At 38.2% G+C, this 13,516-nt stretch overlaps 1 protein-coding gene across 2 annotated transcripts in view; it reads left to right on the forward strand.

Moving 5' to 3' along the window:
• TFAP2D (transcription factor AP-2 delta) overlaps positions 1-13,516 on the forward strand; it is a 129,461-nt gene that overhangs the window by 71,155 nt on the left and 44,790 nt on the right. The gene's annotated exons all lie outside the window — the stretch shown is intronic.

A 13,516-nucleotide genomic window follows, 5' to 3' on the forward strand; every position in this document is an offset into this window, starting at 1 on the left:
GCATGCTCCCTACACGTATCTTTGAACACCTGCACGTGCACTCAAATGGGACCTGTAGTCTTCCTCACTAGATGATGACCTGCCACAAATGACCTGTTTAACTATGAGTAAGAGAACTGCTATTGATTTCGCTCATATGAGAACAGTTCTGGAACAATGATACATTTACCAGCTGTAGAAAAGTATATAATAAAAAAGTGGGAAGAACCAGTCTCTACTAAGAAATCTTGTTTGTGTACTATGACATATACACAAAAAGATGGTGTTTATAACAATGTATGCAGAGGGGCTAATTTTCTTCTTGTTATTAAGGGTAGTATGCCAAATCTGCAGTGAAGCAAGGCAGAACTTGGAAACTGTGCAGACAGCAAGATAAATATAGGGGAGTTGAGAGGAAATTAGATGTCCTTAGGCAGGATAGCATCACAACAGACAGATGAGTTGGTGCCTAGAGTGCCCATGAATCTGTCCAGGATGCTGGTGGATTATTGGCCAGTACAGAACTGCTTGAGGACTGGAATGACTGGACAGCAGCATTTGTGGTACCGTTATACAAAGTGGTGATTAGATTAACTGCAGTGGCAGTGGAATGCCAAGAATGGCCTGAGATAAATTATGGTTTCCTTCCTGGGTGCTACAATCTTCAAGACTACAACTAGCACAGGTTCATGGCCACATACAACTGTTAGTCAAAATTTACTTATTTTGTGACTGGATTATAGGTAAACTTTGTAGAGGAGTACAGGTAGGCTTCAACAAGTTCTTTCACCCAGACCCAAATAGGCATCTCGGAGGAAAACTAGAGGAGTTGGGAGTTGGACCAAGGCAGAGGAATTAGATTGCTATATGGCTGAAAGATAGGTACAGAGGACTGTCATGAGAGAGACGTCAGTAATAAGGAAAATGACTAATCAAGTACTGCAGGCATTAGACCTGAGTCCAGTATTCTTCATAGCATCTTTCAGGTGTATCTGAAGGAACAGAGAACTGGATAAACCTTTTCATTGATGGCACAGAGATGTTTACCCTAGTAGAGCATGGCAAAGTAGTTGAGAAAGGATCTGAGAAGTGTAACAAAGTAGGCAGAATGATGCCTGCTGTAGTTCAGTCTAGACAATTTAAGTACTGCAGTTGGATCACAACGACCCTGGTGTTAAGCATCAGGAGAGAAACTGATGGCAACAGAGTAGGGAAAGGATCTTGGGGTGTTGATCCTTCCTGGGGGTAGTGAAAGCTACAAACAGAATTATTGTGTGCATGCCTTCAGGGAGATGACTTAAGAAGCAAGGAGACACACTTCTACTACACCAGGCCAAGTTCAGACCACACTTTGAGTTCTAGGTACAGTCCAGAAACCATACGTCAGACTGCCTGTAAGAAGTCAAGAGGAAAGCCACCAAAATGATCAAGAGATGGAGGGAAAGGTTAAGAATAGAGACTAGAAAAGTTCAAATTCTTTTTCCAGGATACCAGAAGAAATGGGAGAAAGACATATGAATGCTATGCAGTATCATATCAGGGAGATGCAAAGTGGTCATCATGAGCAGAAAGGATAGAAGAAGAAAGAGGGGGCACAGACAGCAAGCTGCAGGGATTAACTACTACTCAGCTATCCCTATGCACTTATTCACAGAGATTAATTTCTGCTCAGTGCCATAGTAACTGATTTCCTGTCATTAACAACATCCATGGAAGATGGTAAATCTGTTGTGCTAACACCCGCTGGGAAATACAGCTTGATCTTAAAGATCCTCCATTGAAGTTGATGCTTTAGCCAAGTAAAGAAAATTTTGCACCTATATTGGTACCTGTCTTACTCACTCCACCAATTATTTTAGGTGAAAGAGCTCTGACTCTAGATTATACAGCTTTGGATGAACCCTCTCCTATAACAGCCGTAGATGCTCCCACTACAATTTAACCAGGTACTAACTGTCTAGTGCTGTCCCCTGTCTTCATTTACTGCAGGCTGTTGTTGAAAATTCTATTTATTGTTACTTTGGAGTAGTAACATTGATTGTGATTGCTGCCTTGGCAAGGCCAATATACATACACTATTATGCTTACTGCATATGAACCTATTTTGATACCTATTAAGTTCAAAAGTTAGAATAGAAAACATACGAAAAGTCCTTTTCATTTGTCTTCTGATGCTTTGAAACAATGTTGTGCATCATTGTTAAAGTCCATCTTATTATGTTGATTATTTTAGCACTGTCGCCTCATAGCAAGAGATTCTCCGGTTCGATTCTTGGCTGGGGTGCCTTCTGTGTGGAGTCTGCATGTCCTCCCTGCATTCGTGTGGGTTTCCTCTGCATGCTCTGGTTTCTTCCCACATTCCAAAGACATACTACTTTTCTCCCTGGGCTTCCACTGAAAGTGGGCTCTGTCCCAATTGGACTTTCCCAGTAAACAAATGTTAAGTAAATATATAAATAAATAAATAAATAAAAAACGATGACCCCCCTTATTATACTTGCATTGCTTCCCACCTCAAAGCACAATTTTAATGAAACTCTTAAGTAATATCTGAGATATATTGGTATAATCAGCCCACTGTCTGAGATATATTTGTATAATCAACCCACTACAGTACTCTATTTGCCTAAACAGCATTATTTAGACATGCTACTTTTACCAGAATCTAAGGCTAGGAGTCAAGCCCCCCTGCATTTAAAACCTTTGAAGATTTGAACAAACATAGCAGTTAACACCCATATTCACAGGCTTTTGGCTTCTTAATTGGTTGATCATAGTCACAAATATTTTGAACTGAGGTCAGATCTTGCCAATAATTGTAAAGCTGACGAGCATGCTTAACTCTATTTATAACAATGATATGCACAGATGTCCTCCTCTAAATTCACCACCCTTCACGATGGACTTGAGCTCGCTGGATTGATTTAGTAAAACATTTTATACTTCCAGTACTTAACAGCAAGAGCTTTGAATTATTTTGTACACATGGTATCCTGTCAGATTACAAGGTGAGGGAGATGTAGTGTACAATAAAAAGTATCCCAGGCCGAAAGAAAAAGACATGTTGCAGGATTTGACCATATTTGCAATAAGAATGTAGATATATACCCTAAAATGCCTCTATCACTCTGTGAGAGCAGCAGGTGTTATAAACCATGTTTGGGTGAGGTCAAAGAAATGACCTAAATATATCAAAGCCTATTTATTAGATGTGCCTTTTACAAGGAACCTCATATTTAGACAGCCAGTCTCAGATTTAACTTTAGGTAGAAAAAGTAAAATTACTAAATCTTATCAAGCTGTATATCATCCATCTCCTCCAAATTTTCAGTGTAACTATCCTGCCTCCAAAGAGTATCTTCACAGAAAAGTAATGTCTCTGTAGGAGCCTTGTCTCCAAAGGTACAGTAGAGACTATCAGGCATCTTCTTCTCAACATCTTCTCCTAAGCAGCCATTCTAATTAGTACTGTAACTGCATACCACAGATGCACTTCCCTGCATTGATAAAGACTCAGAAAGGCAAAGAGAGCAAAGCACAAAGCTAGAAATATTAGGAAGTTTTATGCTATCTATATAACTCCCAACCAAGGCACAAGAATTGCACCGATCTTTACAGTGAAGTAAAAATCGCACCAGAGAGCTGGAAACAGAAGATGGGTAAACCCTTTTGTTATCACATACTGTCACATTGATGGCTCCACAAAAATCCATTGTTAATAAGTTCCATCACATCTGTACATTTGCATATTACTGACACTCATCATATTGATCACTGCTACAGTAACCCTAGCTATATGGGTTATATCCTGTCAGGAATAGAACTGCTGGCCAGCTTCCAAAGCTTCAGGGCATGTTCCACATGCCCAAACTGTCCTTGAGCTGCACTGACTAAAAGGCAAGACTGGGTGTGAAGCCCCTTAGAGCTTCAGTGCCACTGAAGAGTATACTCCTTTAAGGCTTTTGAGGACTGACGGTCAGCTTGTGCTTTCTCTTGTTGGGAAAATAAGTTCTCTTTGGGGAAAAAAATCCCATTTTTTCAAATTTATTGATATTTTATTATATTAGTCTTCAGGACAGTTACTTTAAAGCTAGGAGTATTGTGTTTAGTGGACTGTCTTGAGACTGTAACACACCTTTAAACAGAGCAGTCATTTTTTGTCATTTTAACTGAATACATATTTTCTGTGGAGAAATTGAGTTTATTTTCCTTGATGGGGCTGGAATAGTGTTTAAAAGTACTTTTTACTATGTTTTTTCAGTTAAAAAAGTAACTATTGTGGACTGGTAGTTTTACTGGCATTTGCAGCTCATCTTCCTTGGGAAAGAGGCACTATATTCAGCTTGACCATAGAATAGACTACTGGTCCCATGGTGAATCCATCTTCCAGCTATAAAAAGAAGCAGTTAAGCAAACAGCTTTTGCCACCACAGCAGGCTAGCAATTTGCCTCAGCCGCAGGTGGGTGACTCTGCTGTGGCCAATTGTTGTACCTTAGATCACTTATCTTTTAACTTGGATCTCTATGGTATAGCACTCACAGCCAGTATGGACTTGGGGTTAGCCACGTTCTCTGTGGCTGCTGGAGTCCCCTCAGTGGTCAAGGAAAAGATACTCTTGATGGTCCTGGAAGAGGGACCAGAGAAGGTTTCTCTGCTGTGCCAGAATGCTGTGCCCATCACTGGGGAAGCAGTTACTGCCATTAGTTAAACAGTTAACTCCATTTTTCCTATCAAAAAGAAACATAAAACCAAGCATGTATCTACTCCTCGTTTACTGGGTCTGGCTTAGGGGCTATTGATCCTTCTTGTAAAGTAGGTTCTGGTAAAAGAAAGAAAGAGGGATTCTTCATTTCCTGAAGAGATTCAAAATTCTGAATCTGAACAGGAAGATACAGGGACTGATTCAGGGTTTTTACCTCAGATTTCTGATTTAGGCTCAGAGGAAGGCCTAATTTCTAATTGTACCTGTGGAGGCTTCTTTTTCTCTGAGACTATTGCTAGAATGTGCCAGTGTTTTCAGTGGGAGAACACTGAGGTTCCTCACTCCTTCAGACAATAATGTGAGCTGTTACAGAAGGATTTCCAGAATCTATACTGATTCATCCTGTTCTGTCATCTTTAGAGGATGTGTGTTTGCGTTACTGCCTACAATTTTCCTATTAGTCAGTCAGCTGCCCTAAAATGGTATATAGGATGTATAAAATTCTTCAGTCTTATAAATTTGTATGCACCACTCCCAAACCTTACCCAGCAGCTATAGCCATAGTTGATCCCACTGCTGCTAAGCACTTAGTTATTTTCAATCCTACTCTTTCTGATAAGGATGGGAAAGTTATTGATAGGTACAGGAAAAAAGTATATACTTCTGTAACTTTGGTTTTCTGAATTTTGAATTGTCTGGTTCATATGTTAAAGTTTGTTTTGACAAGTTGCATAAGTATCAGGAATGTTTTATCTACATTTTCTTCTTGTGAGGAAACAAATGATTTTAAATAACTTAGTTTCTTCTTTTGCATAGGTCACTACTCATTGTTTGCAGTGTTTGTATGACTATTAATACTTCTTTCAAGGCTATGGCCTCTGGTACTGTGTTAAGAAAATCTGCATAGCTGCATTCTGAGAACCTTACAGATGTTGTTAGAATTTACATTTTAAATGTTCCCTTGGATAGAAATGCAATGTTTCCCTCTATTGCAGAGGTAATCAAAAAGTGTGATGAAAGGGGCAAGCTGATCCAAGGAATCTCTAAGATTTTTTCAGCTCTCCTTTTCTAAATTGTCCAAAGGATTTTCTTTTTCCTCTTCCATTTTTTGGTCCGAAAATAGAATAAACAGTCTCAACAGAATTCAGGTAAATAGACATTTAAGAAAGAATGGCAAAGAAGTTCCAAAAAGAAGTCCCTAACCTCCCCAAACAAAGAACAGTGCAATATGTCTGAATGACTATTCAAGGGACACTGTGACACACTCTCACCCTGGCCCCCTTTTTCCAGAAAGTCTTAATTTCCATTTTTCTCTTTGGCAACAGATTGTTTCAGACAAGCAGGTTCTGAATATCATTCATTAAAGATGGCAGTGGGAGGAAATTCCTCCTTTCCAGTGGGTCATTCCTCATCCTCCAGATCAGACTTTTTTGTTTCCACCTGTTCTTCATTTCATGCTGACCCAAGGACTGATAGAACCAGTTCCTCCTTCTCAAGAGATGAAGAGTTTTTATTCAAAGATTTTCCTGGTGCGAAATAAAGAAAATGCTTAAAGGCCAGTTCTGGATCTTTCTTTCTTTCCTGGACCTGTTTATGATAGTGACATCATTCAAAAATGATGTCACTTCACAGTTTGTTACCTCTTCTTACTCTTTCTAGTATGTAGACTTATATAATGCTTATCACCACATCCCTATTTATCCAGACTTCAGATGTTTCTTAAGGTTTTGCATATCTGGATCGAATCATTAATTTTCTGCATTAACCTTTAGACTATACACTGCACCAACAGTGTTCACAAAGCTCCAATTACAGTTCATTGCAGACTAGAAGGTATCCACAGTTTTCCATATTTAGATGACTTGCTTATATTTACAGAGTCAGGAATCTCTCTCTCTTGGGTGAGAGATCACTTACACAAGCTGGGATTCCAAGATAACTGTCAAAAGTCTTCCTTGGATCCCTCACATAGAATTGTGCTCTTGGGAAGTCAACTAGACACATTAGTTCAAAGAGCTTTTCTTCCAGAAGAAAAAATAGATCCTTGTTGCCGAGATTTTTCAGAGAAACTACAATGGAGTTAACGTAGAAGTCCATAGATAATTTCCTGGTGTCCACGAGTGGAGGCACCGGAGGGTCTGGAGCAGCAATGAACTCCCATAATCGAAATGGAGGTACCAGTCCACCAGAAGCTACATCAGCAGCATTCAATAAATGGGACGAAGAGGTGAGATATATTGGCAGCAAGATCCGTTTTCCACTGTTAGTAAAAGGAATGAGATGACAACAATGCCGGAGATGTGAGAAATGTATGAACGGGCTGAAAAGCTAAATATTCAAGGAGACAGCTGTGTTTCTTAATTTACAGAGCCTCGAAAGGTATTTAGAGCTCAAGGTGACTCCTACGGGACTCTGAGTTATAAAAAATACCTCCACCCCTTTTGACTTGACTTCAGAGGATGATAAACATTTTCACAAAAGGTGGATTGCTGCAGCCCATAATTGTAGCCTTGAATGGGTACGTATATTGGTGGAAAGAGATATTCTAAAGAAGCAGAAGTTATAGGAAGAAATAAAGGAGGTATGTAAGGACATTGTACATAAAACTAATAATGATACGTTGCAGCAATTCTTAATAAAGACTAATCAACAACTTCTTTCATATGAAAAAGAAGTTATAGAAAGGAAAAAAAGTAAATTATTAAGGGATTTACGTGATTATGAGGGCAAGCGAGCATTTCAGGTGTTAACCAATCCAAGGGCAAGACATCAGAGGGTGCAGTTTGAAGGAGGAAGAAACGTTACTAATAGGACTGGGCGTACTTATCCCTCAGGCGAGAGTGGGGCTTCGATGACAGAGGGTGAAACAGATCTAAATGAATACCCAGTTGTACCACCACCAGGGAATGGACAATATATGAAAACTCTTCAAGAAGTTCCAGGGAGCCGCAGACAGAGTTGGAATGGGCTAGAACAGAATAAGGAACAAGGAAATTACCGACGGACATTTAAACGAGGTAAATGGGACTGATTTAAATGTGACTGCAATGTTCAAACCAGATTATGTTGTTAACTTATCTGGGTATACTCTTACAGAATGTGAACTAGAAGTTTTAAACAGAGGCTTAAAGTTTGTACCTATTGTCTTACCAAGATTACATGAGTTAAATGGGGAAATTTTTTTTGTTTTAACCGTAAATTGCATCTTATGGATTATTTTAAAGGTAAAGAGAATTCAATAGAACTATACGAAAGTGATGTAAGTTTTGAGTTTGATTGTAGTGATGAAAGTTTTTTTTCCTGTCAGTCAAGTGAAATGGTAAATGCATATTGTAAATTGAATACAGAGAATGTTAAAGAAAAAAATGACTTTATGCCTCCTCAGAAAAATGAAAACATAAGACATTTTGGCATGTCATTAAATTACAGCATTGAAAAGGAACTGTATTCTTTTTTTAGAAATATCAAAATGGTTAAATATAGTTTAAGTAAAAGTGAATGGAAATGCCTCAATGATTTAAGTCAGAAAAAAGAACTAATATTTAAGCCAACAAAGGAGGGAAATTAGTCATTTTACATTATACTCAATACTTAACGATGTGCTATACACATTTGATTAATGAACAGGTTTATGAAAAGGTAGGCAGGGATGAATATAGGAAAGCAGAGGAGGAATATGTAGATTTAATAAACAAATGACACAGGCTTCATTATTTTTCTTATGAGGATGTACAATATAAGTTTAAGATTAAGAATACTTCAATTGCTCAATTTTTTTGTGTCCCCAAGATTCACAAAAAATTACTTAACCCACCAGGGCGACCCATAATTTTGGTCTGTGGATATTTTTTACATAATTTAACCTGTTTTCTACATCAGTATTTATTGCCAATGATAGAAAAATTGCCATCCTATATTAAGGATGTGTTTGATTTTTTGGATAAGGTTAGGGATGTAGTGTGGCAAGAAGATATGTATTTTATTGTCATTGATGTAGTCAGTTTGTACACTAACATTAAACACAAAGATGGGATTAAGGCTTTAAAGTTCTATTTAGGGGACACTCCAGTAATCCAGTATGTGTCGGATCTAGTTATGTTCTGTTTGAATAACAATATATTCAAATTTAATGGTAGCTTACATAGACAACTACAGGGAACAGCAATGGGAGTAGAGTTTGCCCCCACGTATGCCAATATTTTCATGGGACATTTTGAAAGCTGATATATTTATACAAATGATTTCTTTCTGAAATATGTGAATAAGTATTTTTTGGTTTATTGATGATCTGGTATTCATTTGTAAAGGTGGACAAAGTGAGGTAATGGATTTTGTTAGAAAATTACATGAAAATGGAGAAGGAATAAGTTTTGATGGTTTGCAGATAAGCAATGAAATTCATTACCTAGATGTAACCATCAAGGGAATAAAGGGAAGGCATTTAAAAACTAGTATACACAGAAAATTTAAATAAGCTAATTTTGGTTTACATGGATAAAGTTGTCACCCTCCACACACTATAAAATCCATTCCATATGGAGAATTCCTTAGGGTCACAGGGTTATGTAATGACCCGGTGGAAGTAAAGTTGGAGCTGAATGAAACTTTTAAAACATTTTGTGAAAGGGGTTATAACAAGGAAGAGGTAAGGAAGGGAATGGAAAAAGTTATCAGTAGAAGCAATAGCAAAAGGAGATATTAGGGAGAAAAATGAACAGGAATGCATATATTTCATATCAACTTATACCTTGTTCTCTGAAAAAGTAATAGACCAAGTTAAGTATTTTTGGAATATGTTAAAAAGGTATGTAGATTTTCTGCAAAATAAAAAGATTGGGATTTCCTTTAGATGATGTAGAGGCATAAAATATTTTTTGGTCCATGGAAAATTCAGGATGTCTTCAATGACAAATACAAAGGAAGTGAATATTAGGGGGACATTTTCTTGCAGCAAATGTAGTATTTGTAAATATGTAGTGAAGGATTTCATAAGGATCAATGGTAAGAAATTTTAAACTAGTGGTATATTTAATTGTAATACGGAGGGAGTAATATATGGCATAAAATGTCCATGTGAAAAATTCTACATTGGGGAAAGTAAGAGATGCTTCTCCAGTAGGCTGAAAGAACATGTAAGGGATATAAAAAAGAACAGACAAACTAGTCCCATTGCAATTCATTTTAATGAGTGTCATAATGTAAATCCGGAAGGGTTGCAAGCCACTGTATTATATAGGGTGGAAATTAGGGTCTATATTAGATCAGAGAATGCTTAAACAAGTGAACTCTGTTTGATCGACCTTATTTGAACGAAAGTTAGAAATATCGAAGCAACAGAAACTCAAATTTTTTCCTAGGGAAAAAATTTGGTTGTCCATTTATGTTGCTTCAGTATTTTCAGTGCTGTGGTGGAAAGTTACGGGTCAGATTCAGGTAAGTGTGCGATTGTGTGGATGTGAGTGTTAGGGTGGGTTAGGTGAGTTAGGGTTAGGGCTCGGGTTAGGTATGTGTGCGAATGTGTGGACATGAGGGTTAGGGTGGATTTAGGTGAGTTAGGGTTAGGAAGCAGGTGAGGTGAGTGTGCGATAGTGACGGACCTTAGGGTTAGGGTTTGGGTTAAGATAAGTGGATCGTTAGTGGTGTGTGCATAGTTTAGTGTAGGGTTAGGTTTCAGATTTTAGGTGTATGTGTGTGGATTTCTGTTTGTTTGGTGTGCTTGTGTTGTGTGTATGTGTTTTGGATCAGCAATTTTTTTCCTCTGACAGTTCGAGATTGTAAGCTTTCGCTTACATAAGGTCGATCAATCAGCGTTCACTTTTTTAAGCATTTGCTGATCTAATATAGACCCTGGAAATTAATAGTTTCATGACTAGTTATGAAGTGAAAAATTTATTAAGAAAAAAAGAAACTGTTAATTTTAAAGTTTGATACTATGTGCCCTAGGGGCTCGAATCAGGAATGTAGCTGGGAATGTTTGTTATGAGCTTAAATGAATGTTATGATTGTTTAATTGTTTTATTGAATAATTATATTATGAAATTGGTATATAAGGGAGGGGAAAAGAATATGGAGTTATACTCTGTTAAAGGCTGTAATAGCTGAGGCACTAGAGACTTTTGCATTGTTTTTATAAAAGTATTTTTGTTTGGACTTGACTGGCCTTCTGTTTGTGGTCACAATATCCTAGTTTTTTTGTGAAGTGGTTCCATTAAAAAATAGATCCTTATTTAAAATTTTTTCTAAGGTTTTCCACTCATACTTCTGTCACAATGCCTCAGGATTTTTTGGGTGTCCTGGCATCTGTGATTCTCATTATATCCCTGGCAGGACTCCTCACGAGAAAGATACACTGGTATCTGAAATCTGCTTGGTCCCAGCATTGACACCTTTTATTTTTTCAAATCTCAGTGCTGGGGTTTGTCAGAAAGTAAATCTTTTGATAGAGACAAAAGATATCCTTAAACCCAAGTCTCCCCTTCTTCCTCCCTGCTCCAAAGCCATCCATCACCACAGGCACGTTGGACTTTTCTTGAGGAGAGGTTTTAAGAGGAATAAAAGTGCAGGGGTATGCAGACACCAAGGACAGATGCAAGCACATAAATATCAAGGAGATGCTTGCTCTGATAAAGGCACTCATCTCTCTAAACCATCTTTGGCCCCTCAGGACCTCTTCCAAATGGTTTCAGGCAATGCCATAGTCATGTGGTACATTAACAAGCAAGAGGGAACCAGGTTGTACCCCCTTTGCAGATTAGCCATGTTAGCTTGGGATACAACTTCACAGTACTGTCTCACTCTATAGGCATCCTACATTTTGTCAGAGCAAAACTGTGTGGCAGACAAGCTGAGCAGTACCAGAGCAGACCCTCATAAATGGAAACTAGATCAGGGGTTCTTTCAACATTTTATCCATCTGTGGGGAGTTCCTCAAGTAGACCTTCTGGCCTCCTCTTTAGGCAATTGGCTGGCAAGATTCTGTTCTAAGACTCTGTGTCAGAAGGCCTGGAAAATAGATGCCCTTTGTTTTTGTTTCTTTGGAAAGGAATATTCCTGCATGCTTTTTCACCCTTTCTACTAATATCCAGTGTACTTCTGAAGGTTCATAAGGAATCCTTCAGCATCTTTGTGGTGACTCCCTTCTGGCCTAGTCAACTGTGACTCTCCGTTATTTTGGAAATGGCAAGGGGCAATTACCACAACTTTCCTCACAGACTGGATTTACTCACACAAAAATAGGGGTGTTTGATACACTTCGACATCAATCATTTTCAACTGACTGCCTGGATGATAAAGTCTTAATTTCTTTTAGACACCTGCTTACTGAGGATGTGCAACAGGTACTAGTGGAGTCAAGAAACCTGTTACTAGAAAATCACATAGAAAATGGAAAAGGTTTTCTGGCTTGTGCCAACAACATAATCAACACCCATTCAGGGTTAGTTGTTCTCTGGTTTTACATATTTGTGTGAGTTACTATCCTATCTCCTTTGTTATTCCTTTATCAAGGTTCATGTATTGGTCATTTCAGCATGTCTGTCCATAGATAATCATCTTTTAAGCCATACTCATGTCAAAATGATCGTGAAAGGAATTTTGCATAAGAGGATGCCAAGTAAACCACTGGCCCCCATTGAGATCTTAATTTTGTGTTAGAGAAGCTAACACTTGTTGCATTTCAGCCAGGTAATCTAGCTGACTTGAGGTTCTTAACATGAAAAACAGTTTTACTGACTGCTCTGACCTCTGCAAGAGAGGTGTTTGAGTTGCAAGCTCTTATGGTGAGTCACTCCTACCTCGTATTCCATAAGGATAGGGTTTCTTTGAGAACTAATCCTTCTTTTATGCCTAAAGTGGTATCCGAGCTTACTTTAAGCCAAAATATCCATCTTCCTGTTTTTTACTGAATCTAAAAATGAGGGGAAAGGATACTCCATACCATGGATGTCCAGAGAAAACTCGGGTGCTACCCTGACTGAGCTATATCTCTCAGATATTCAGATCAATTGTTTATTTCTTGTGAAGGAAAGAAGGGACAACCTGTGTCAAAACAGATTATTTCCAAATGGTTGTCTAAGGGTATTGCATTTTGTTATACTCACCATAACAAGTCATTTCCAGGCAGGGTCAAATCCCTCCCTACCAGGGCCTAGGCTTCATCTGTGGCTTTTTGGAAAGTGTTGGATTCTAGAAATATTCTAGAAGCTGCTACTGATTCCTCTGTACATACTTTTGCAAAGCACTTTAAGCATGATTCCTTCTCTCCAGATCAAGCCTTGCTAGGACCATTGGTCCCTGGACTCTTCTCCTTCCATATCCCAAATGTGGTTAGCTATGGTAATCTTTCTATACAGCTTAGGCTATTGTAGCAGTTATCACTATGATGACCATAGTACAGTTGGGCAAGTAACTTTACCATAACAGTAAATGTTTGAATGATCACTGCTACAGTAGCTACTCCCTCCCTCCACCCCTTTGTTTTTTGGTGTGTTTTTTATGCCAGTGTGTGGACATTTATATTTTATATTTCCTAGAATAATCCTTTCAGGGCTCAGCCTCCCTCTTGCTGCTAACAGGAAAGCTCTGAAGGGCTTTGTGCCCAAACTTATTTTTTAAACAAGAAACTTCTTTATTAAATGTTCATGTATGACATAGGCAATCTTACATTTATATAAACAAAAATAAACCATAATGACACAATCTCAGTTGCAAACGTTAGGAAAATTTTGAAAATATGGGATCAATACATGCAGAGGAGGAATGAGGTTTCAAAGAAGGCAGAATTTGAATGAGCTATGTAATGGATGACTGACAATGACTGGATATATTAAAAGTGA

This window comes from Protopterus annectens, chromosome 2.part1 (assembly GCF_019279795.1).
Source record: "Protopterus annectens isolate FY-2018-M chromosome 2.part1, PAN1.0, whole genome shotgun sequence".
NCBI lineage: Eukaryota > Metazoa > Chordata > Ceratodontiformes > Protopteridae > Protopterus > Protopterus annectens.